The sequence below is a fragment of the Panthera tigris genome, chromosome D4 (assembly GCF_018350195.1).
Source record: "Panthera tigris isolate Pti1 chromosome D4, P.tigris_Pti1_mat1.1, whole genome shotgun sequence".
NCBI lineage: Eukaryota > Metazoa > Chordata > Mammalia > Carnivora > Felidae > Panthera > Panthera tigris.
Genome location: NC_056672.1, coordinates 22,138,263 through 22,161,169, shown reverse-complemented (window position 1 = coordinate 22,161,169; position 22,907 = coordinate 22,138,263). Strand labels below are relative to the sequence as shown.

Genomic DNA, 22,907 nt, shown 5'->3' with positions numbered 1-22,907 from the left:
GCCTTGCAGAAGTATTCCAATTCTGATGGCTCTCATTCAAGCTGATCACTTTAAGTTCTTGCTCCTACTTATTACAAATGAAATGGCATCTTTCAATGGCTGGGATATCTAGATACCTAGATACCTTGATTTTTGCCCATAGAAGAGAACTAATTGAATGGGGAGGAAATATCCCAAAGGTAGGGGGAAAGCCACAACATGATCGGATTGACTCCAGAAGATGAGCATGCTAGTCCAAAGGAAGACAGGGAAGACACTAAAACCTTCAAATATCTGGGTTCACCGAAGCCAAACACATTGGATTTTGATGGCCTAGAGGTCTAAATTATAGACTGCAAGTTCTGAATTTCCCAAAATGCATCTTGGATTGTTTGAAGGGGTATTGCCATATGTTGAAAGAGTACTTTGTCATGGATTAAGAAAGGCAGCAAGAACCCAAATCCCTGAAATGTACCATCTGATTCCGTGTCAGATGTTTTGACCTGAGCGATGTCATTTATAACCCTAGACCCCTGCTCATCACCCCATTCCACTTTCCTCTTTGGATATGTGGATCTCTATTCTAAACTTATTTTCAACACGAAATGTTGAAAAGGTGAAATTGACAGTTGATCCAAGGACAATTTGTAAGAGAATGGGGAAGTGTTTCAAAACCATCCACCCAACCAATATGAATCCCTTCTCTCTTTCCCCAACTCTGTCTGGAATGTGCTATGTTAATCTCTATGTAGGGAGCATGGTTGCACATGACACAGTGTGCTCACGGTGTTTCACTATGGGTTGGAGCTTTATCAGTGTTATGGGCTGTGATCCCCAAATTCATATATTGAAGCCCTAATACCCAGTACTCAGAAAAGGACTGTACTTGGGGAAAGGTCTTTACAGCAGTCATTAAATTAAAATGAGATTATTTGATGAGCCCTAATCCGATGTGACTGTTCTCCTTATAAGAAGAGAAGGTTGGGGCACCTGGGTGGCTCAGTCGATTAGGCATCCGACTTCGGCTCAGGTCATGATCTCACGGTTGGTGGGTTTGAGCACTGCATCTGGCTCTGTGCTGACTGCTCAGAGCCTGGAGCCTGCTTCGGATTCTGTGTCTCCCTCTCTCTCCCTCACCCCCCACTTTCTCTCTCTCTCTCTCTCCCTCTCTCAAAAAGAAATAAACATTAAAAAAAATTAAAAAAGAGGTTAGGACATTGATACACATCATGTGACGACACGGAGAAGACAGTTATTTACAAGACAAGGAGAGTGGTCTCAGAAGAAACCAACCCTCCCAACATGTTGATCTACCCTCTAGAGCTGTGAGACAATAAGTTTCTATTGTGAAGGCACCAAGAGTGTAGTACTTTGTTATGGCAGCCCTAGCAAATAAATATAATCAGTTATCATTATGTGTACCAAGAATCATTTTCAGATGGTTAGGTATTCCTTAACTAATGAAAGCTGTACTTCATCAATGATAAAAGTCTTTCGTATGCTTTTTAAGTATAAATTATATTAACCAACCATTTTAAAATTGGTATTTAGAATAATGATTACTCCAAAAATATTTGGTAGCCTTTTCATTAGTCCTCAAGTTTCCTTTTCCAGCTCACTCTGAAGGTGAGAAACCACTTTGTAGTCTGTACTACCTACTTGGGGCAGTATCCGAAGGCCCAGGGACCCTACCCTCTCTCTCAGCAATGACATCCTCTGTTCCTCTTCCTTCTGCATGCTCCCTCCATGAACAGAGAGCTGTTGTCCCTCTCCTGTCTCTCCTTAAGTGTCCTTTCTCTGACCCTTTCTCTTAATGCCTTTACTTCCTTTGTGACATTCAGTGGAAGCCATGTCTTCGCTCCTGTCCTGGGTGTTGATGTTGTTTGCCCTTAACTTGGCACTCTGCTGGCCCTTTCAGACTTCTGTTGACAATCTCTTCTCTTTTGAAGTTTGAACTAGTCCTATTCAACATTTGGTCCCCATAACTGCTCATTTGGTTACCAGTCCACAAGGAGATAAGGAGCTTTCAACAGAAAGTAAATTAATTGTATTGCCAAACCCACTGTTTAGTTTGGCTCTTTGCCTAATATTATTATTATTTAAATAGTAGTAGTAGCAGTAATAGCAAAATTTTCTCCAAGAAACAAAGAAAGGAAACAGTATGTTGATTTACATTCTGGCACAAGCTACTTATCTCATTAGGTTCTGGTACTTTCAATGGCCCTGGTTTGCACCTTCTATTTACCTCCTTTATTCCATGACTCTGCCTTACCTTTGGAGCTCACTCTTACTGTATTTGTTCTGCTCTTTTTTCCCCAATTCCTAAAAGTACACATTTCCTTGGTTTCTTCATTTAACTTTGTCCCTGTGAGCATCTCTTCTACTCCCTTGAATCCTTTTCCAACTTGAACTATTATTCTGTATATTGAAGCCTGATATGAAACACTCTCTGGTCACCGTATAGTTTGCGCTGGAAGCCATGTTGTGTTGAGCCTTTTGCCAGTTGTAGCTCCTGTTTGCTCTTAAAACACATAGTAGATGATCCAATTCCTGTCCCCCTCAGCAATTTGATTTCACATTTCACTCCCTGGGCCTTGCCTGAATTTAACTGCTTTCACTAAAATGCTAAGTATATTGCACTTATGTATATTGCACAATATGTCTTTTCATAATGTTTTAATTTGTAAAAGTAGACAAAAAATGGAAAGAATACTTGGGTACCAGTATCACCTAAAGAAAAAAAAAACGGTTATTTCTGTTTTTTTCTGAATCCTTGTTGTGGAGTCCTTTCCAGAATTCCATGTCCAGCATCCATATGTGGATTAGAAAGTAATATTCACGACTTTGCAAGCAGGTATTTGAGGAGGAGCATCCTTGAGCTCACTCCCTACCTGCACCTGCCTCAATGGTCAAGCGGCTACTTGTTTCTCCCTGGGAACAGTCGCTTTGCAGGGACATGTTCCGTCAAAGCCCTGCTCTTGCTTCTCCATTTCCACATGTGCCCAGTGAGAATGGAACATCAAGAGGCCCTGGGCTTTTTCTTTTTTTACTTTCTCTCTCTTCCTTTATTCTTTTCCAAATCCCTTTATTTTGCTTTGGTTCCTCAGTTTCATCCTAATAACTCCTCCTCTTCTGCTTCTGCAGGTGTGAGCTTTCTCTAGGTTCTCTGTCATATGCACTCCAGCCCCTCTCCTCTGCCTTTGGCACTTGCTCCTATACTATTTTCCACATTTAACCCATTTGTATTCCGTGCCAATTCTTGAATTTATCCTAAACGTGCTCCTTAAGGTTCGATCGCTAGGTTTCCATGAAGCCCGTTATGTCCTGTTTGCTAAGAGGAAGTATTTTCATCATTCATATTTATCCAAAAAATAGCATGGATATTTACAAAAATATAGATTTAAGACTTCAGGACTCAGATTCTCCTTAGGCTTGTGCTTTCTATTGGGTATGGCCATAGGTAATCACAGAGTCTTCCAATAAATGGTGCTGGCTGACTGGGTAGAGATTTGTGGAAGGTACTCTTGGCAATAGATGGGATGGGATTTGTGCAGTGAAATGTCTAAACTTATTTCTTAAGCTTAAATAACCTAGCTGCTTTATGATGATGAAGGTCACCTTCCTACTCCTTCTTCTATTCTAGTTATAGATAATATCTCATCAATTTTTTAATAACACCAGTGTTGTTGAGCAGAGGTTCTTATCCTGGAGTTTAAGGCAATAGAGCACAGCAACTCAGAACCTGGGCTTTAAAATCAGACTGAACTGTGTTTTAAATCTCGCTTTACTACTCATGAGCTGGGTGGACAAGAGCAAGTTATTCAGCTTCTCTGGGTCTTGGCTTCTCATTACATCAAATGGGGGATAATAATGACTTCTTTCACAGTTCTAAGGATTAAAACTATACAAATAAACTGAAGTTTTTGCACTTCTTGTTGGGAAAAAAATGGCTTAAGGAATATATGGGGCGTGGGTTATAAAAACCCTAAGTTACATGATAGCTGCCAAAGTCATTTTGGGAAACCTTGTGGGGAAATACAGACTCAGCTAGTCTTTCTCCAGAGCAGCTGTTAGTGAGATTCAGTGAACAGGCCTATTTGACTTTCTATAAAGAGAAATACGTTATATATATTAAGATGCTGGGAGAAGTGAAAACAGTCGGTAATTTAAGATAGAAGCCCTAAATTAAAGTTACAATGGCAGCCACTCCTACCTTGCAGGTACTTATTTGTACTTGAGAAACTTGTCACAAGAGCAATTGCATGTGACTTCCTCAGGAGTGAGTGGCCTGGCGTTTTTTAGTGCAATGATTTTTCCCAGCAGGGCTGAAGAGGCCAGGCCAGATGGTATGAGGATATCTCTAAGGTGTTAGCACAATGTCCAGCATACAGAAAATGCTCAAAAATTGTAGCTGTGATTATGTTCAGTTAATGTCAGGGCTTCAAGGAGTCCAAGAATCCCCTCTGGAATTGCATGCTGATTTTTATGCATTTTTCTAAGGGTTGAACCACACATTTACTCAGATTCTAACACGGTTCATAATCATTAAACATGTAGCGATATTTTAGCTTGTATCTCAAATGTGGAATCAACCTACAGTCTCAGTTCATCTTTGAAAATGCCTTGGGACTGATATTAAACCCGTGGAGCTTCACCTCAGATTTGGCGCAAAGAAAGGTCAGACATTGTCTGTGATAAATCACTGTAAAAACCCAGAAACTAGCCTGGAACTGGAGAGATGTTTAGGCGTGAAGACATGATATATCGGCTAGCATTGGGTACAGCTAACATGCTCCTCCCTGTGCATCAAGAAACCCATTTAATTGTTCTGTCTACTGAGTAAGTCCATTCTGTCCTTCACTGATGATCCTCGAAGCTGCCCTTTGAAGGTTGCTGGTAATCGCCAGCGGTAAGTGGCAAAACTTAGACATTTTGGTGCCCTACAATAATCATAGATCCTTGAACTGGGACATTGTGTAATGACTCCAGGATGTGGAATCATGCTTATCTTTGAAGGCTCAAATTATATAGCACATCTATCAGTGGCCCCTGCTCCAGATAGCCTCATTTCATCGGACAAATACACACCCCACACTTCCTACCATAATACTATTTTGGAACGATGGTGTGTATTTCTTACGGAGGCTTTTGTTTTACTTTTGGTTTTTTTTTGTTGTTTTTTTCCTAAAAGTCAGTTAACTTCAGAATTATATTTTCTATTCCATTGAACACAGGCCTTGCTAAACCCTCTGACTGGTTGGGTTTCTGAATTGGGTTGCAGTCTGGGAGTTTTGTTTTTTACTTTTATTTCTTTTCTTTTTCTTTTTTTCATCTTTCAGTAGTAATTTTGTGACATGATACATTTGCTGGCACCTTGGTTAACTATGTTCATGCATTCCTTTACACCTTCTAGAACTGTAAATGTAATCCCATGCACGGCTGTTGGAGGGAGTCCGGGAAGTGAGATACAGCAAACCAGAGGTGTGGTAGGGGAGATGAGTGTGCACAGCAGATAACTGTACTTGATTAGCTAGATTTAAATAGTGTCGGACGAATTTGCCAGGTGAAAATAAAAATTGTCAGTTCAGTTTAATTTCATGGTGAATCAAACAAGGAAATTAGATTCTGCTACTCTGTCAGTTTGACATCCACAGCAAGTGACAATTAGAGATGATGAGAGAACTTATATTTACTTTGAAACTCTTGATTTTCTGATAGGCATGTAACTTTTATTTACCCTTGCGTTGCAGAGAAATGTGGCATAACAGTGGCATTAGTAGAGGTTGCTGGAACATTCAGGATATAGGCCAATGAGGCAGAAGGGGCAGGTAGAGAGGCCAGAGCTCACTTTCGTAGTGTGGCATAATCAGATTGAGAGGTACGCTGGAGAGCGAAAACCCCTGTGCTCTTAGGCCAGTGGAGTGTAGAGCTGAAATGCAGATAATAACACAGTGGTCACACCTCTTGCTTCAGCAGACGAGATTATATTAGAGCAAACTAAGGCCGGAAGGCAGGGGATGAAACTGGCTCTGACTTGTGTGGTGGCAGCCAAGCCATTCGGGTCGCTTTTCCATTTTCTTCACAAGCCCATGACCGAAACATCGGGCAACTTGGGGGGACTCACCTTTAAACACAAAAGCATTTCCAGACATCCTCCCCCACCCCCCATGAGACAACAAAGTGGAACTTCAATTCCAAATTAGGGTTCAGAGAGCACAGAAAATTTGGTAGAGGTGAAGCATGAAACGATCACATGGGAAGTTGCTTCCTTGATTTACAGCAAAAGTTCTTGGCAAGAGGTAGATCTCCATAGCACAGGGAAATCATTTCTCACCTGAATTTGTTTCCAAAGAAGGAGTTTTAGGGTTGACTGATTGGCCATCTCTGGATAGCAAAGACAGCATTGGGAGATATAAACAGAATGAGAAACAAAATATGGTTTGATTCAAAGTGAGTGGTAAAGACTAGGTATTCTTGTCTTTGATTTAATGGATATGTAGTCATTTTTAAAGGATTCTACATCTTATGGGTATAAAGTTCACAAGAAGGCCTGGATAAGTCAAGTCACACCTTTCTCAATGCGTCATGGACCTGAACGTTCACTGCCTAAAAGACATCCCTTCTCTCACTCTTTCTAGCTGGTTAAGGAGGAGTACAACCCTGGCTCCAATTAGACATTTATTTTGCTAACAAAACAATGTGTCGGTGTTCAGTATAGCCTTCTTATTTGCCTTTCTCTGCGTTAACCTCAGACCTTCATATTATTATATGACCAGCGCATACTAAGAGGATGGTAGAATAGTCAGTAAATAAAAGTATGAATGGATACTTTTGGATTCTAATATTTTGGGACTGGGAGACTTGCTTGGGAGGTTCACCAACTAAAAACCAAAATCCTGAATTAGGAAAATTTGCTAGCTACCTGGAGCATATCTTTGTTATCACTGGTGATTTTGGATTTATTTCTTTAATCTGGCATGATCAAAGTTTGGCTGAAAAGGAAAAAAAAAAGAATCCTGAATAATTTGAAGGTGATGATTTCAATTGCTAATCAAATAGGACACATGAGATTGTATCCTAATTATTTGGAAATGTGATAATTCATGGAAGTGTCAGAGTGGAGAAAGGAACACGAATTACTTCTTTTCTATTTCCCACATTTCTTGGTACAAATTTAAAACATGAAATGAGAGCGATGATCATTGCCTCAGCTATATAAAATTCTTAACAATTTGATTACTGCTTATACCAGAATTCTAGTAAAATTGGAGTACACTCACTCTAGGGTACTTGTTACACATAAATTCCAAAAGCATCTATTTAAAACCTTCTTCAACATTTTAAAAATGAGGTACAATAATGGTAAACAACTTGAACTAGCGATGAATTAGCAGCACACAGCTTGATAGCCTTACATAAATCCCTACATTTCTACATCTTGTCTTTTATTGGGAAGCTAATTGATGCTTGAGTATATCATCTGAATCACACTAGGAAGATAAATATTTATAAGTGAAAAATTGTGTAATGTTCGAGAAATCCAGAAAGGGACTTCCTCACTTGGTCTTAATACTCACTGTATCCCTTAACCCCTAAACAGCTCCTACATACTTATGTAAAGTATAAAGTTGTTTATCCCCACTTCTCTTTTTTCTTTTCTTTTCACTTCATTTCATTTAATTTCCTTTTCTTGTTTTTGCCGAAGTTTCTTTAGGGCAGTTAAATATTGCTAAAGATGGTCTGCTAAGACCATAACCCACAGTTCTGTTTTATTGATGGCAAATACTTAGAAACTGAAATTTACTATATACTCTTTAGTTAATGTTTTTGAGGGGTCCCTGAAGGAAAATACGGGCATAAGGCTATATGAGCTGTGCCTTTAAAGAGTCACTTGCCATAAAATGATAGAGGGTATTTATCTCTGATTTCGTCCCACCTTGAAGTCCTTTGTGAAGGCTTTTTGTCATGGTATAGATAGGATCTCTGTGTGGTTTGTAAAAAGTTTCAAATTATGATTCTGAGTTTCCCCAAAATAAATACATTGCCACTGTTAGCATATTAATTGCCAATTGGAACATTCTCCAGCTCGACCATAACACAATGCCATGGTTCATTACCTGCAGATACTCCGTTCAGCAAGCCACTGGTTACATGCAGATATTCCAAATGACTTCATAAACACAGGAGCACATACTGTTAAGCAGTGATTAATTCCTACAAGACCATGTGATGCCCTGTAATTCTTTAATAGTGCCAAAGTGATCTATAGCATGAGTGCATACTTTGGCTAGCTCAGCAAATGCCCAAGGGAAGCATCAGGAACATCTCTCCTTGCAGGCATTTTGTGGGGATTTTATTCACCTTGGAAAAGGACCTACAGCTTGCACAGAAAAGATGCTTTAAGAAACTTGCGCGTGCAGTTGCTCAGGGGGAATAAAAAGACGTTTCTTTCCTCTTAAAGATATATTTTTCTTTTATGGTGTTCACATGATCATTATACCCAACAAAAGGAAGTGGGACAGCTGCCCTTTTTTTCTTTCTTTGGCACTATTGCTGGGAGAGACGGGAGGCCCCTTTCATATATTTTGAGATTCTTTATTCATTATACAAAAAGGTTCTTCTAAGGATACACATCAGTAGCCAGTTCCATCAACAGCAGAGCATGAACAGAATGCATTTAGAAACCAGTGAGGTTACAACAGCAATCAACGTTTTTCAACGATGCGCTCCAATTTTAAATGAGAATTCTGGTGACTCTGTGATGTCAGACAGCGTATTTTGATTAAAACATTTCTTTATTGAATTTTTTATGGGCCCATTACTGGAGTCCCTGGATACATATAAACATTTTTCAGGACAGTGCAATCCAGCAGAGATGTGGGACTGGGCCTGGAGTCATAAAATAGGAAACATTAAACCAACGGCTAGGGAGTGCACAGTTACCCTAAACATCAGTGACCCAGACTCTCCCTTGGGCTCAAGCCACTCTGTAAAGTAAATTAGGTGCCTAGGGACGAATATGAATAACTGTGGGCACTGAAGGCATAGTTAGTGCTGGGAGGGCCTTATTTCCAAATACCATTTAATAGTGGAAGCAAGTAAACATATACTTGTTTATATAGAAAGAGTGAGTTCTGCCAAGCCCCGGATTGGAGACAGACATCCGTTTCCAGTCCTGATTTGAACACCCATTCTAGGGTGGATTTTGACAACTCAACTAAAATACCTGACATTCAGATGCCTCACTGTAAATGAAGATATTACAATACCTGCTGGGCTTGGGCATAGCCCACAGGTCAATCAAATGAGAAAAAAAAAATGTATCTGGAGAACGTCTGTCAGCCTAAAAGTGCATAATAAAGAGAAATTGCCATCATTTATTTGATGATGAAAACGTCAAAAGAGGCCTTCAAAGTTTTCTTTAAAAAGAAAACTCAAAATCCGAGGCTTTAAAACTATGTTTCTAAGCTGACCCATTTGTTTAAAGGCCTACTTGCTCCTTTACCTTCCTTGAACTAATTATGGAAGTGATGAAATGGGCTTGGTAGAAATTTCCCCAAAGGTACACTGTGTGCTGAGTAGGGTGTTTGTGTGGCTTGGGAGTCATGGTTCAGCGGTGAGAGCTGATGTGTTCTCTGTGCTATTTCTCTGAGCTCTAACTCGGGAAAGTTGCTCACAATGAGCGTGGCTATAAATGAAGAGTTACATGCAGTTCACATTTTATTGGAGAGAAAATCATAAGTTTTGTCCTTTTTCTTTGGTTTATTGAGATAATTTACATGGTTTTAAAGATGAAGGATTGCACTAAAGCCAAGTAATTCATGTGAATTTTCAAGGAATCTCAGCTGTCTTATTTTAGAATAGCTCCTATTTCTGTGTGATTTGTGTCTGTGTGCGTGTGTGTGTGTGTGTCTGTGTGTGTGTGTGCATGTGCACGTATGCATGTGCTTTATGGTTTAGATGGAAATGAGTAATTCTGGAATGAGATTACATAAATGATCCACAGTAATGAGAAATCCTGAAGATAAAATAGATGGTTTTCCTGAGTCATCAACTGTTCAGGAGACTATATTTAGCTGATATTAACTCTTTAGAATTCCAGGGCAAGATTCTCATAAATAGTGAAGGGCTAGATGCCATTTCAGGTTATTAAATATTGTTTTCAAGTCACCACAGTTTCCAAAGTGGTTGTTAAAAATGAATGGAATTGATATTCATGTGTTTTGTAGTTCTTTTATTAAGGTATGGTGTCTAAGATGTGGGACTTTTATGTGTTGAGAAGTACACACATGTAAAAGGGCATATGATTTTTTTTTCTGAAGTAACTTTTAATTGGGGGAGATGATAAGCAATCCCATCAACACACAGTCTTTTCACAATGTAAAGGATGGAAAGGCTATCTTGGGTTCATTTGGAAGAAGAAAATTCATGCCCACATATTATTTATCCTTACCATTGAATCAGCACGCACTTTTGATGTTTATTCCAATTTTCAACCTAAATAATAAAGCAAATTATAAAGTTTTATTTCATCATATAAATTGAGCTACAATGATTTATTTGTTCTCAAGAAGATTTTTTTTCTTGAGTTTTATTTAAAAACCCAACACACTTTTGGTTACTACCAACTGTAATTCTGGTTAGAAGGTAGATGGTAGGAATGAAGTTGAAGGAAAGGTGGTTCTCACCTTCAAATTTCCTAGAGTGAGAGAAGACCTTTAACTACACAGTTACCAAGTTGGGCACCGGAGCGTGGAAAGAAGTGGGCTGTGGCTTTAATATGGAGATATCTCATATGCTCTGGAGGGACCAGCTGATGCTTGGTGAGATGCATCGCTGTGGTTCTGAGACCTGACGTTAAGACAGAAAAAAGAAAAAGAAAGAGTGGGTGAAAAATAAAGAAAAATTGTAGATGGTGGGACAGGGAGCCAAAGGCACCTGACTTGGAGATACCTGGGGCCTACGTGCGTGACGAAGCTTGTGGTTTTGAGCACGGGCGGTTGTGACGTTGAGGTGCTTGTCAGTTTTTAAAATGTTTTCTTTTTTTACGTTTGCTTCCACTCTTAACTTTTCTCAAATCAGGCTGACAAAAGGTTTTGTTTGTTTGTTTGTGTTTGTTTGTTTTTGTATCAAACAAGCTTTACTTTAACATACTGAAATGACATGAACTTTTCTCAAACTGAAGACATTTGGTGATCTAATTTATTTGGGACATGGGACCGCTACTGTCTAAGCTATTTGGAAATAAAATGCATAAGCTGTCCTTTGTTAGTTGTGCTAATGTGCGGTCAAGATAGGTATCTTGAAATCCTTGAAGACTGACCAGTCACTCACTGCTACATTAGGTGCTGCAAGGGTGTGAGTATATTTCACGAAAAGCCTCCTCTGTGGTGTTTGCTTTGCTCCACGTACGTACAGGGGGTCTGACTCAAATGAGCTTAGAAGACTCCTTTGGGCTCTTTAGCACAAGGCCTGGAAGTGTAATTGGCCTTGTTCTTGCCTCCTTTTCCCAGGGCCCCAACTTGCTGGCTGCTTGGCCTTCTGTGAATATAGTTGTCTCCTCTCAAGAAGGAGGACTTTTCTGGCTTATTTACCTTATTTGGCTTCATTAGATGATAGACAGATGATGAATTGGTAGATTGATAGATTGATAGGTAGAGAGGTAAATAGATGGGTGGATGGATAGATAGGTAGAGACAATACACTATCATATGCTAGAATATAGCATATAATACAGTTGAGACAAAGACATAGTTTGCCCAGTTAAATCCCACAGACCTCTTTGTTTGCCCCCTAAACCTCTAATCCCAATTAAATTGGCTTAACTGTGCAGTTTCAAATATTCCATTGGGTCCTTAATCCAAACGAGAACTAACTTTTCTCAGTCTAGAGATAGATTTTCTGATGGAGACTATTGTTAGGGGGATTTATGCTTTAGAAGTCCTTGGTGGTATCCTAGGGCCTCTCAGCAAATTATCCCATTGTTTAATCATCCAAACTTCCTGGACCACTCTTCTTCCATTTTCTGTCATATGCTTCTTGGAATCATGCTAATGACAAATGGAAAAATGATGAAGCCTTTGGGAAATAGTTTTTCTTTTAACTTCATGTAAAAAAAAATCTAGTATTACACTATTAACCTAGAAGATTGGAAGTGAGGGAGAAGAAAGAGATGGGTTGTTGTCAAGGTCAGTGTCAACAAAAGGTCTTTTGTTGTATCTCCTGTAGAATGTAGTAGTTCAAAGAGCATTCTGGTAAATAAAGTCTAACAAACAATGACACAGGGAGTCATTGGGGGTTAGCTGTAAAGCATCACTTTACTTTCATTGTGGTAGGCGATTTTGCATTAAAAATATATTTTTTTTTTTGGTGTATAATTGTGCTTCAATTTTCTCAAATGGCAAGGTTCTTTTCAGTACTGAATGTTTTGAAATAACATGAAGATTGAGGAAAAATTTGCCCTTCCTTTTTCCCACAGGAAATAATAGGAGGAAGACCAATTTTTTACTAATTGTATCTTTCATACACCTTTAGAACTTACACAGAATTGTTTTCTTTAGGATGTCAGGGCGCGAATACCTATGATTCTCAGTGTTTTTTGGATTTGGGAATGATGAACTAGCAAACAAAGGGTAAGAATACTGAGTCAGCTCACCCTGACTCACAACCTATTAATGTGTATACAATTAGCCTGATGGTGAGGGGGAAGCAAACATTTTTTTCTTCTGTCTGATGTCTTTTTATGGATATATGATAGCAAAGATATAACCCCATTTCTTAGGGATAAATGAAAAATTTCCCCAAATATTAAGAGAGAAATAGTGTAGAAGCTCTTAATCTTTCTTTTGACATAGGTTTTGAAAAGGTCTTGGTGGAACCCTCCCCAGCTCAATAAAATTTTGAGGTTAATGTCTTAAGGAATGTATAATTACCTCTTCTTACTTTAGTGTTAGAAAAGGATTTAGTTTGGCTATAATGGCCTGTAGAATTTAATCGTACCTGTTTTAAAATTTTAATCTGTATAGTATACCTAACTTCATAAGGACAAGAAAACTGCAAGAGAACCTGAGCTTTAAAATCTCTCTCTCTCTCTCTCTCTCTCTCTCTCTCTCTCTCTCTCTCTCTCTCTCTCTCTCTCTCTCTCTCTCTTCTCTTAAGAATGCTTTTTAGGTTTGATGGCTTTATTGGTTCTGGTCTTCCCCATAAGACATGAGTGCAGAGCTAATAACTACTGCTATTCCATCCCAGAATGAGTCTTTGAAACTGAAACCACACAGCTTCACTGTTTGGGTCATGATTTTTCCATTTAACCAAATCATTAACCAGATTATGTAAACATCCTTTATTTACATTATAAATATCTCTCAGACTGTATTTATTCCTGCCTCCCTCCGCCATCTAGCCCTGTCTCTATTTTTCTCTATTTCTGTACCACAGTAAAAAAAAAAAAAGAGATCTTTTTCCCATAATTGTACACAGAATACCAGTGGTATAACATCCATTCTGTCACCTTCACTTTTTCTCTGAAAAGTGTAACATAGATTAGTTTTGCTCTCAGAAAACATAAGAAACCAAACTCACCAAATAGTATACATTAATTATGTTCAGCATTTGTATTTAGTTATACCTCAATAAAATTGGGGAAAAAAGAAGAAAGACAAGCTGAACATTGTTTTTCAGAATTTATAATTCACAATCCATAAATTAAAATAATTTACTTTTTACTTTTCACTGTATTTAAGAAATATATGTTAATCATTGCCCAAGATTACATACTGGCTTTTGGTGTTTTGCAAAATCAGTTGGTTAAATAGTAGTTTAATCCGTAAGGATTATTGCAGAAAAGTCCCTTGTATTCCCTTTTCGCTCGATACTTCTCTGTGAATAGTGTCTTAGAATTCTGTATCTGTTGGCAGAGATTCATAATCTAAAAAGAAATGTGCTTTGGATAGTGTTCAGATTTGTATTTTAATTCTCACTTACAAGAAACTAAATTAAAAATAAACTTAATTCTAAATCTTTGGCCTCTGGGTCCATGGTAATTTATCTCTACTGTTTCTTCTGAGAAGAAAGAATGACAACTGTCACCTCCATGTTGCACTGTTTAAGGCATTTCCTTCTTTTTTGTCAACACTCGAGTTATCTATTGCTAACCACCCTCCAATGTATCGGCTTAAAACATTTGTTATTCATATCTGTCTTTGTGGGTTGCATGGGGTGCTTCTTGCTCATGTTTTCTTATGAGTGCAGTCATCTGAACATTCAAGATGGCCACTCACATGGCTGGCAGTTGATGTTGGCTCTGGCTGGACCTCAACCACACTTTTTTTTCTTTTTAATATTTATTTTTGAGAGAGAGAGAGAGAAAGAGAGAGAGAGAGAGAGAGAGAGAGAGAGAGAGAGAGACATAGCACAAGCATGGGAAGGGTAGAGAAAGAGGGACACACAGAATCTGAAGTAGGCTCCAGGCTCCAAGCTGTCAGCACAGAGCCTAATGCGGGGCTCAAACTCATGAACAGCGAGATCATGACCTGAGCTGAAGTTGGACGCCTAACTGACTGAGCCGCCAAGGTGCCCCCACAACCACACTTTTAATCAGATCACCTACACCTGCTTCTCTGTCTGTAGAAGTCTATGGGAAGTTATTTACTCTTTGTGGCTATTACTTTTCTGAGTTCATATCTGAGTGGTGTTGACAGATAGGCTTGGGGTCACTATTTGTTACTATGGCCAATAGGAAGGAAGCTGGCTGCTGAGTAGGAAAGATGACACACTGGAACCAACCACATGGACCATGGCAACTTGCTTCTAACCAGTGTTGATATCCAGAGTGTAATGGCTATTGTTTCATTTCCACCTCTCAAGTCTTATGCAACTTCACTTTTAGCCAACTCTGAGCTGAAACCATATGGAATTAGGGGATCTGGGAGATGTTGCCCCCAATGTAAACAACTTGACAAAAGAACAATCCAGCACATTTCACTCCTTGTCAGCTTGGTATCTATCCACAGCTTATTTCATCATATTTAAGCTTCAAATATAGACAGTTAAAAACATGCTTCTGGCTAATATGCATCTGTTTCCTTTACAAGTGAAAATATGCTAACTTTTTTTCCCAGCAGAGGATTTACAATAGGGGATTTCTCATTCCCCATAGATAAAAAAATGTATAAAACCCATAACTATACTTCTTTAAGATAATCTGTTTTCAACAGTTATTCACAGAAAGCTTTTGTTCTTTTATTTGCAGTAATACATTATCAACTACTTAAATTCTAGTGGATGCCTGACCTTAAAAATTTCCTCATTTCTTCCTTTGTTTGCAATTTTATTACATTTGTAGAAAAAGTGTTTTTATTTGTATCAGCAATTTAATCTTTCTACTAATTTTGTATCAGCAATTGTATCAGCAATTTAATCTTTTCTGCTAATTTTTGTTATTTATAAAATAAATAGAATTTTCAATAATAGGTCAAAATAATTGCCTAAACATTATTGAAGAGAAAACATGATGGCAACACTGTCAATATTCCCAGGGGGAAACTATAGCTTAAAATGTTTACTCTTTAGCTGTTGTACAGATGTAAAAAAATAAATTGAGGTATGAAGGTGATGTGAGGTAGTGGTTGTTGTATAATGAGTATAGAAGTCTTATGGAAGGTAAAGGTATTAAAAATTATATGCTTTCCTAGAATATGCCAATGACTTTTCATGCTTGTCACTTTTACCATATTGTGAAACTTCTTAGGATAAATAAATGGATTAAGTAATAGGAACATTTTATGACTCTTGATAAGTGGGAATACAGTGCGGGGGCGTATAAGTTAGACTGTGATTATATGGATGAGAAATGTATTCTGGAAAATGTGAGGTATGAACTGAGTTCTGGAAAGGAAAAAAGAATTAACTATGTAAAAGTAATGGAAATAAAGAATAAATTATTCAAGGCAGTTTGGAAGGCAGAACCACATCATAAGGTTGGGGAATTGTTAATATCTCCACATGGCTGGAGTGAAGTTTGCATATGACCCAGGAATAGGTGGGTAGAAGTATGAGTCAGCATAGTGGCTAGAAGAAGCAAAAATCATGAAAGATTGTATGAACTAAACTAATGGTTGATCTTGATTCTGAAAATACTGGCATGTTCTTCATGGAGGCATGGGGTCAATGTGACCAGATGTGTTTTCAGGAAAAAAAAAATTTTTTTTTTGGCAGCTATGAGCAGCAGAACTTGGAGAAACCAATGAGAGACCAGTTAGGAGAATATTATTATAACTGAGGAGAGATGAAACAAAGGGATGAAGAAGGCAGTGACAGTAGGGATTGAGAAGAGAGGAAGGCATTAGACAACATTACAGAGGTTATATCCACGAGAGCTGTGCCTTTGTGTTTGGACGTGAGGAGTGAGCAACAAGTAGGAAGAATCTAAGAGGACTTCTAGACCTTCTTGGGCATCTGAGTTCATGATGATGTCATTCTTCATGAAAGGGAGAATGTAAGTGAAGAAGCAGTTTTACTGGCATATATGGTGAATTCAGTTTTACCTCCATAGACTTGGACACACCTATATCATATTTAAGGAGATGGTTGGAGATGGATGGAGTTGGAGAAAAAAACCTTGGATAGTTTTGGTAATAAGGAAATTAATAGTGAAAAGAATATTTGGATGAGATAACTCAGGGACAGAATGTAGAGGAAGAAGAGCAGAAGCGCTTAGGGCAGAACCTTGGGAGAGTGTAGACATTCTGTAGCCATGGAAAGAATAGAAAATAACAAAGAAGGCAGAGAATAAGTATGGGGAGTTGTATTTAAGTATTTTATATAGAGAATGTAGAAAGATCTTCTAGTTTATGAGTCAAATAATCTGTGCTCTTGTGCTATTTCTAGGCATGTGGCCTTGGCTGTAGCACTTAATATCACTGAATTTTTATTTTCTCCAACACAAGATGAGGCTATGGCTCCTGCTGCCTGGCTTATAGGTTTATATTAGATAAGGTGATATATGTGAAAGTACCTTGGGAACACATCAAAGCACCATATAAATGTAAAATGTCATTACTATTTTCTAGACAATGAGTACTTTTGTCCCTTCTTTCCTCCTTTCCGCTGATGAAATGTTAAGTGGGCTTGTAATTTCAGCCTTATGTTATTGTATGATGTCCTCTTGCATGGAAAGAAAAATTGCTAACAAATTTACAGGACTGCCAAGTGGTCTAGGCCAAGAACTTTTAAGATATGAAACAGAGGACACACTACATTTTTAAAAACTGACTTTGACGCACACTTTAGTTCAGGCTGACACTGGGTTAGTACTAAGAAAATCAATTTTTGGAAATTTGGTTATGTGCTTGGCATCACTATAAAAGCAATTGGAAGGAAATGGAGTTTCTAATTCAAAATGGATGGCTGAGTATAAATACAGTCTTAAATACAGTCCCAGTGGCAGGGATGCCTGCAAGCAAATTTAAACAGTCAGTGGAATTTGTTTTACTACCTGCTTCCACTTTTTTTTTTTTTTTTTTTTTTTTTTTACAGATTTTTCTCCTATTTCAGTCCTGTCTACTACATTTTCTCTACTTAACCTCCATTCTGAAGAGTTTTTCTGAGTCTGGGGAATATATCATGCGCTCATTCATTTTTAAGTGTTAAGATAGGAATATATTATTTCTTTTTTTCCCCTTTTTTAAAATATGAAATTTATTGTCAAATTGGTTTCCATACAACACCCAGTGCTCATCCCAACAGGTGCCCTCCTCAATGCCCATCACCCACCCTCCACTCCCTCCCACCCCCCATCAACCCTCAGTTTATTCTCAGTTTTTAAGAGTCTCTTATGGTTTGGCTCTCTCCCTAACTTTTTTTTCCCTTCCCCTCCCCCATGGTCTTCTGTTAATACGTTATTTCTTAAAGGCAGTGTTTATCAAAGAGTGCGATAGTGAATTACCCAGATGAGCAGACTCAGGTGATTTTGACCTCTGCTCCCATCAGAGAAGCACTGTGCTAAGAGCAATTAGTTCTTTAAACAGGTACACAAGGGGGCATCTGGGTGGCTCAGTCTGTTAAGCGTTTGACTTCAGCTCAGGCCATGGTCTGGTGGTACATGGGTTCAAGCCCAGCGTTAGGCTCTATGCTGATAGCTCAGAGCCTGGACCCTGCTTCGTGGATCCTGTCTCCCTCTCTCTCCACCCTTGCCCTGCTTGTGCTCTGTCTCCATCTCTCTCAAAAATAAATAAAACATTAGAAAAAAAAACAGGAATGGAAGAATTTTATATTATACAAAGGAATGGAAGAATTTTATATTTTACAAAGGAAATAAGTGAAACATCATTATAGTATGAAGGAAATAATTCTTAGAATTAAAAAAAAAACAACTTGATTTTTTCCCTCACTAATTAGACATACAGTGTTCTTAGCCAAGTCACTTAATCTCTTTGAAATTTCATTTGTCAATTTTTACAATGGATATAGTAGTAATAATAAAACCAGTAATCAAATAGAACCTACTTAATCTCACAGAGTAGTTGTGAGCATCAAGAGAGAAAAAAAGATTGTTGATGAAAGTAATTTTACAAGTCTGAAATAATATACTATAGTCATTTTTATTTTAGCTAACAAGGGCGTATCTTGAGGGGGATGCCTTTTAATATGTTTTATATTAAATTATATATTTTACTAATGCTCAGAAAGCCTGAGTTACAGATAGGTGGAATACATAAAAGCAAATACAACGTATTAATTACACATAGCTGAAATATAGATTTAGGTTTTTATTATTATGGATATATTTCAAGAAGAAGCTTAATATTGTATCAGAAATCCTGGGTTGGTGCTCCTTAAGTATTTATTGAATAGGTGAATACATTTGGAATAGATTTATTTCATATTGCTAGCACAGAGCTATTTTATATTTTCTCAAAAAAATCCTCATAAGGACAGAAAATATGAAAACTTTGTTAATACCTTATTGATATAGCATCATGCAGGAGTATTAATATCAGCATGACAGCATATCAATAGTAATATGATGAATGCAAAGAAATTCTGCCTTGAGGTCCATGCAAGCATCCACTTGAGCTTTATTCTTATGATTTAAAGGATCATTACCTATCAATTCAATTATAATTTTATCACAATGAAATGAGCATATGTCTGTCAATAACATTGTTTATTAATTCTTTTAAACAAACCTAGAATGTACTTAAGGGATCAGATCTATAACCATTGCACTCCTAAGGGAGCAGTTATTTTTCACTCCTGTGCTGAACGTTTTATTTAAATGCTTTCTAAAGTTACATGTAAGAGTTACTAAATAGGGCTTTGCATTAAGGGGTGAATTTTCTTATGTTTTTGGTTTACGGTAAGGATTGTATATTAGCTAGTCTTTCAGTGTAGAGCTGAAATTATCTGAAGTTATCTGAGGATGAATATTAGTAAATATTGTAGAATTCTTTTGTTCCTAATTCCCTCTTTCTTTCCCTTTCTTCCATTCTGCCTTGAGTCCCATCATAATTGTCATAACATTGATTGTCTTCTTTATGCAACAGAATGTATTAGGTAGAAAAAAGAGACTTAAAATCAGTGGTTTTTGGGGTGCCTGGGTGGCTCAGTTGGTTAAGCATCCGACTTTGGCTCAGGTCATGATCTCACCGTTTGTGAGTCTGAGCCCCACATCAGGCTCTGTGCTGACAGCTCGGAGCCTGGAGCCTGCTTCGGATTCTGAGTCTCCCTCTCTCTCTGCCCCTTCCCTGCTCATGCTCTGTCTCTCTGTCTCTCAAAAATAAATAAACATTGGAAAAAATTTTTTTTTTAAAAATCAGTGATTTTCAACTGAGGGTGATTTTGCCTCCAAGCATGCATTTTTAATATCTAGAGACATTTCTGTTTGTCATAACCGGGGGAGTATTAGTGGTATCTACTGGGTAGAGCTAGAGATGGTGTTCCACATCCCACAATAAAAGAAGCAATTTCCCACGACAAAGAATTATGTGTTCCAAAATCGCAGTAGTGTTGAGGTCGACAAAAGTCACCTTAAGTGATTTCCAGATTTACCACATACTCGGTATTGGCATCTTCTCTACAACATCCCTTCCAGGTGTTTTGCTGCCTTATTCCTTTACAACTTGTAATAAGAATTGAAGATGATAATTACGGGCAATATCCTTCCATGTATAGAAAGCACTGGAGTCTGTATTACTGCCCGTAGGTGTCTGTTTCTCCCATGGTCATCTTCAACATCTTGTGACAAAACACTGTTTATTAACTACACTATTATGGCCATACTTTAGGTTTTAAATGAACACAAACAGGATATTTTATACTTCTTTTCAGTAAGGATGATCTTAATAGAGGAGTGAAGGTCTGTTTTTACTACCTTTACTGTTTGTTTGTTGTTGTTGTTGTTGTTGTTGTTTTATTTGAGAAGTACTGTGGAGAGTGGCTGAGAGCACAAAACTGGAATCCATACTTTCTGGTTTGAAAACTGGCTCTCATGTTTATTTCTTGTGTGAAACCAGGCGAGTGTATCAACTTCTCTGTAAAATGGGAATTTTACATGGGATTGTGTAGATACTTACACTGATGTTAGAATTGTGACTATATTTCATCAGTGCAAAGATGTTATTGATTTAAAGCTGCAGCATTATTTTACATACCCACACGGAAGAGAAAATGCTGCCAATTAAATTATTATATTCCATCATGTGTAAGGCCTATTCCAATTTCAGAGGTTGTTCAAATGTGACCAAAAATGTGCATCTTAAGACCAATGAAATACAGTATATGTCAAATGTTTAGAACCATGCCTGACACTGAGTGTGCTCTAAATATCCATTAGTACTGGGGCGCCTGGGTGGCTCAGTCAGTTAAGCAGTTAAGCGTCTGACTTCGGCTCAGGTCACGATCTCACTGTCCGTGAGTTCGAGCCCCACGTCGGGCTCTGTGCTTACTGCTCCGAACCTGGAGCCTGTTTCAGATTCTGTGTCTCCCTCTCTCTCTGACCCTCCCCTATTCATGCTTTGTCTCTCTCTGTCTCAAAAATAAATAAAAAATGTTAAATATCCATTAGTACTTAAATTGATATATGTAAAATATACTTCTAGAGTGAGAACAGGCAATACTGTTCAGAAAGCACCCCAGAGCTACACCACTGCTGATCTTTTTCAGGAATAGGTGTTTTGGTTTTTTTTTTTTTTTTTTTTGGTTTTTTCTTTCTTTCTTTTTTCTTTTTTTCTCTTTCTTTCTTTCTTTCTTTCTTTTGGTCTTTTCTTTCTTTTCTTTCTTTCTTTCTTTCTTTCTTTCTTTCTTTCTTTCTTTCTTTCTTTCTTTCTTTCTTTCTTTCTTTCTTTTGTTAGTATTTCTATTCCTAATGTTCTAAAGGACCATTAATGACATGAACAGAAGGAATATTAGATAAAGAACCCATTGAAAAAAATAAGTGCATCAACTAACTGTAAGCATCTAATAGGATGAGGAATTTGGAGTTGTAATGTCTTTTATCTATTTCTCTATTTGATTTGACTCTGTGTTCTGTGTCATAGACTGCTATATTTTCTTGACTGCCCTGAGTCATTCTCTTGGGCTTTCATTCTCTGTGAACATATGTTTATATTCCTCTTTTTATACTGTGTCTTCATTTTTCTATGTATGCCTTCTCAATTTTAAAGTGATAAGAACAGATACTACACTTTATCTTTGCCAAAAGGCTGAGAAGCGATGCCTTCTCAATTTTAATACTAACATCTAGAGGACAGGGGCCAGGTGTTAATACTCATTTAATATGTGGCACATTTTCAGATGTAGACCATGTGTAAGCTTATAATCTACAAATTGTTAGCCTCTTTTATACTGTGAGATGTAGAAAGCATAGATGTGCCGGGACTAGCAAGTAGACTAAGTCAATTGGTAAATTAGTCTCTACAGGACTTTTGTGAGGTCAGAGTTCAGTGTGTCATATGCTCTGAACAGAGCACAGAAAGCATCCCTGTTCAGGAAGAGTAAGAATTTTTGACAATACTTCCTTTTAGTCCCATATCCTTATAAATTATTGGGTCTGAAGAAACCTTAACATTTGTTCAAATGTGGAGCTGGTTTCTGATCATCCTTTCTCTTTCCTTTTTACATCTCATTTTGACATGGCTGATGAATCTGGAGGATGAAGGCAATTTTTAGAGCGCTACAAGTTTTGCCAGAGATAATGTTCAGATGTGTAAGCCAACCAGGGGTGCACTTAGAGTCATGTCTGTGGATATAAATTATGTCTGAGGCAGGTAAAGACAATAGCAAGTGTGGAAGGAAACTGCTAGAGCTTTGTTTCCCAATGACCAAGCCCAAAAGGAAGAGCCCTGCATTCCAAGAACAGAATATTCAACCAAGGTGTTTGAAAACAAAACAAATCCAACCTGTTTTGGGATTTCAGGAATATGAGAATATATTCCTAAAATGGAGCATAGGCCATTATATATAGACTCTGGGCTGCAGAGGTGAGACAAATGTCCATACCACAAGTTTTATCAGATGTGCTGTTACTTTGCTCAGATCAGATTACATATCAAGGACAATAGCAAATGGCAGATTGCTTGTTGCTATGTGGCTTATTGAACCCAATACACCATCAAACATGATCTAGGAACATAGCTCAAGGGTTTCGTGTTTTCCTGTTTATGCCAGTAGCTTTCAGAAATGTGGTACTCTACCTAGAAATAGTAGTAAGAAAGCCAAAATGTAACCATAGCGCAAGAAAAGATTTTACTCTGCTAGTTATTGAATCTTAGAAAAGGGCTCTGTAATTTTACACCCTAATCTATCTCCCTTTCTGAAAGGACACTTATTTTAATACCTCCTGATCCTGGTTTTTATTTGGGCAGACGGCTGGAACATTAAGATAATATATTAACAACAGATGCACACCTTTCCCTGGACTTCACAGTGGG

The 22,907-nt window shown here is 37.9% G+C and overlaps 1 pseudogene; it reads right to left on the bottom strand.

The window, feature by feature from the left end:
- Positions 1-21,596: 21,596 nt before the first annotated feature.
- Positions 21,597-21,692, bottom strand: LOC122233347 (annotated as a pseudogene).
- Positions 21,693-22,907: the final 1,215 nt, after the last annotated feature.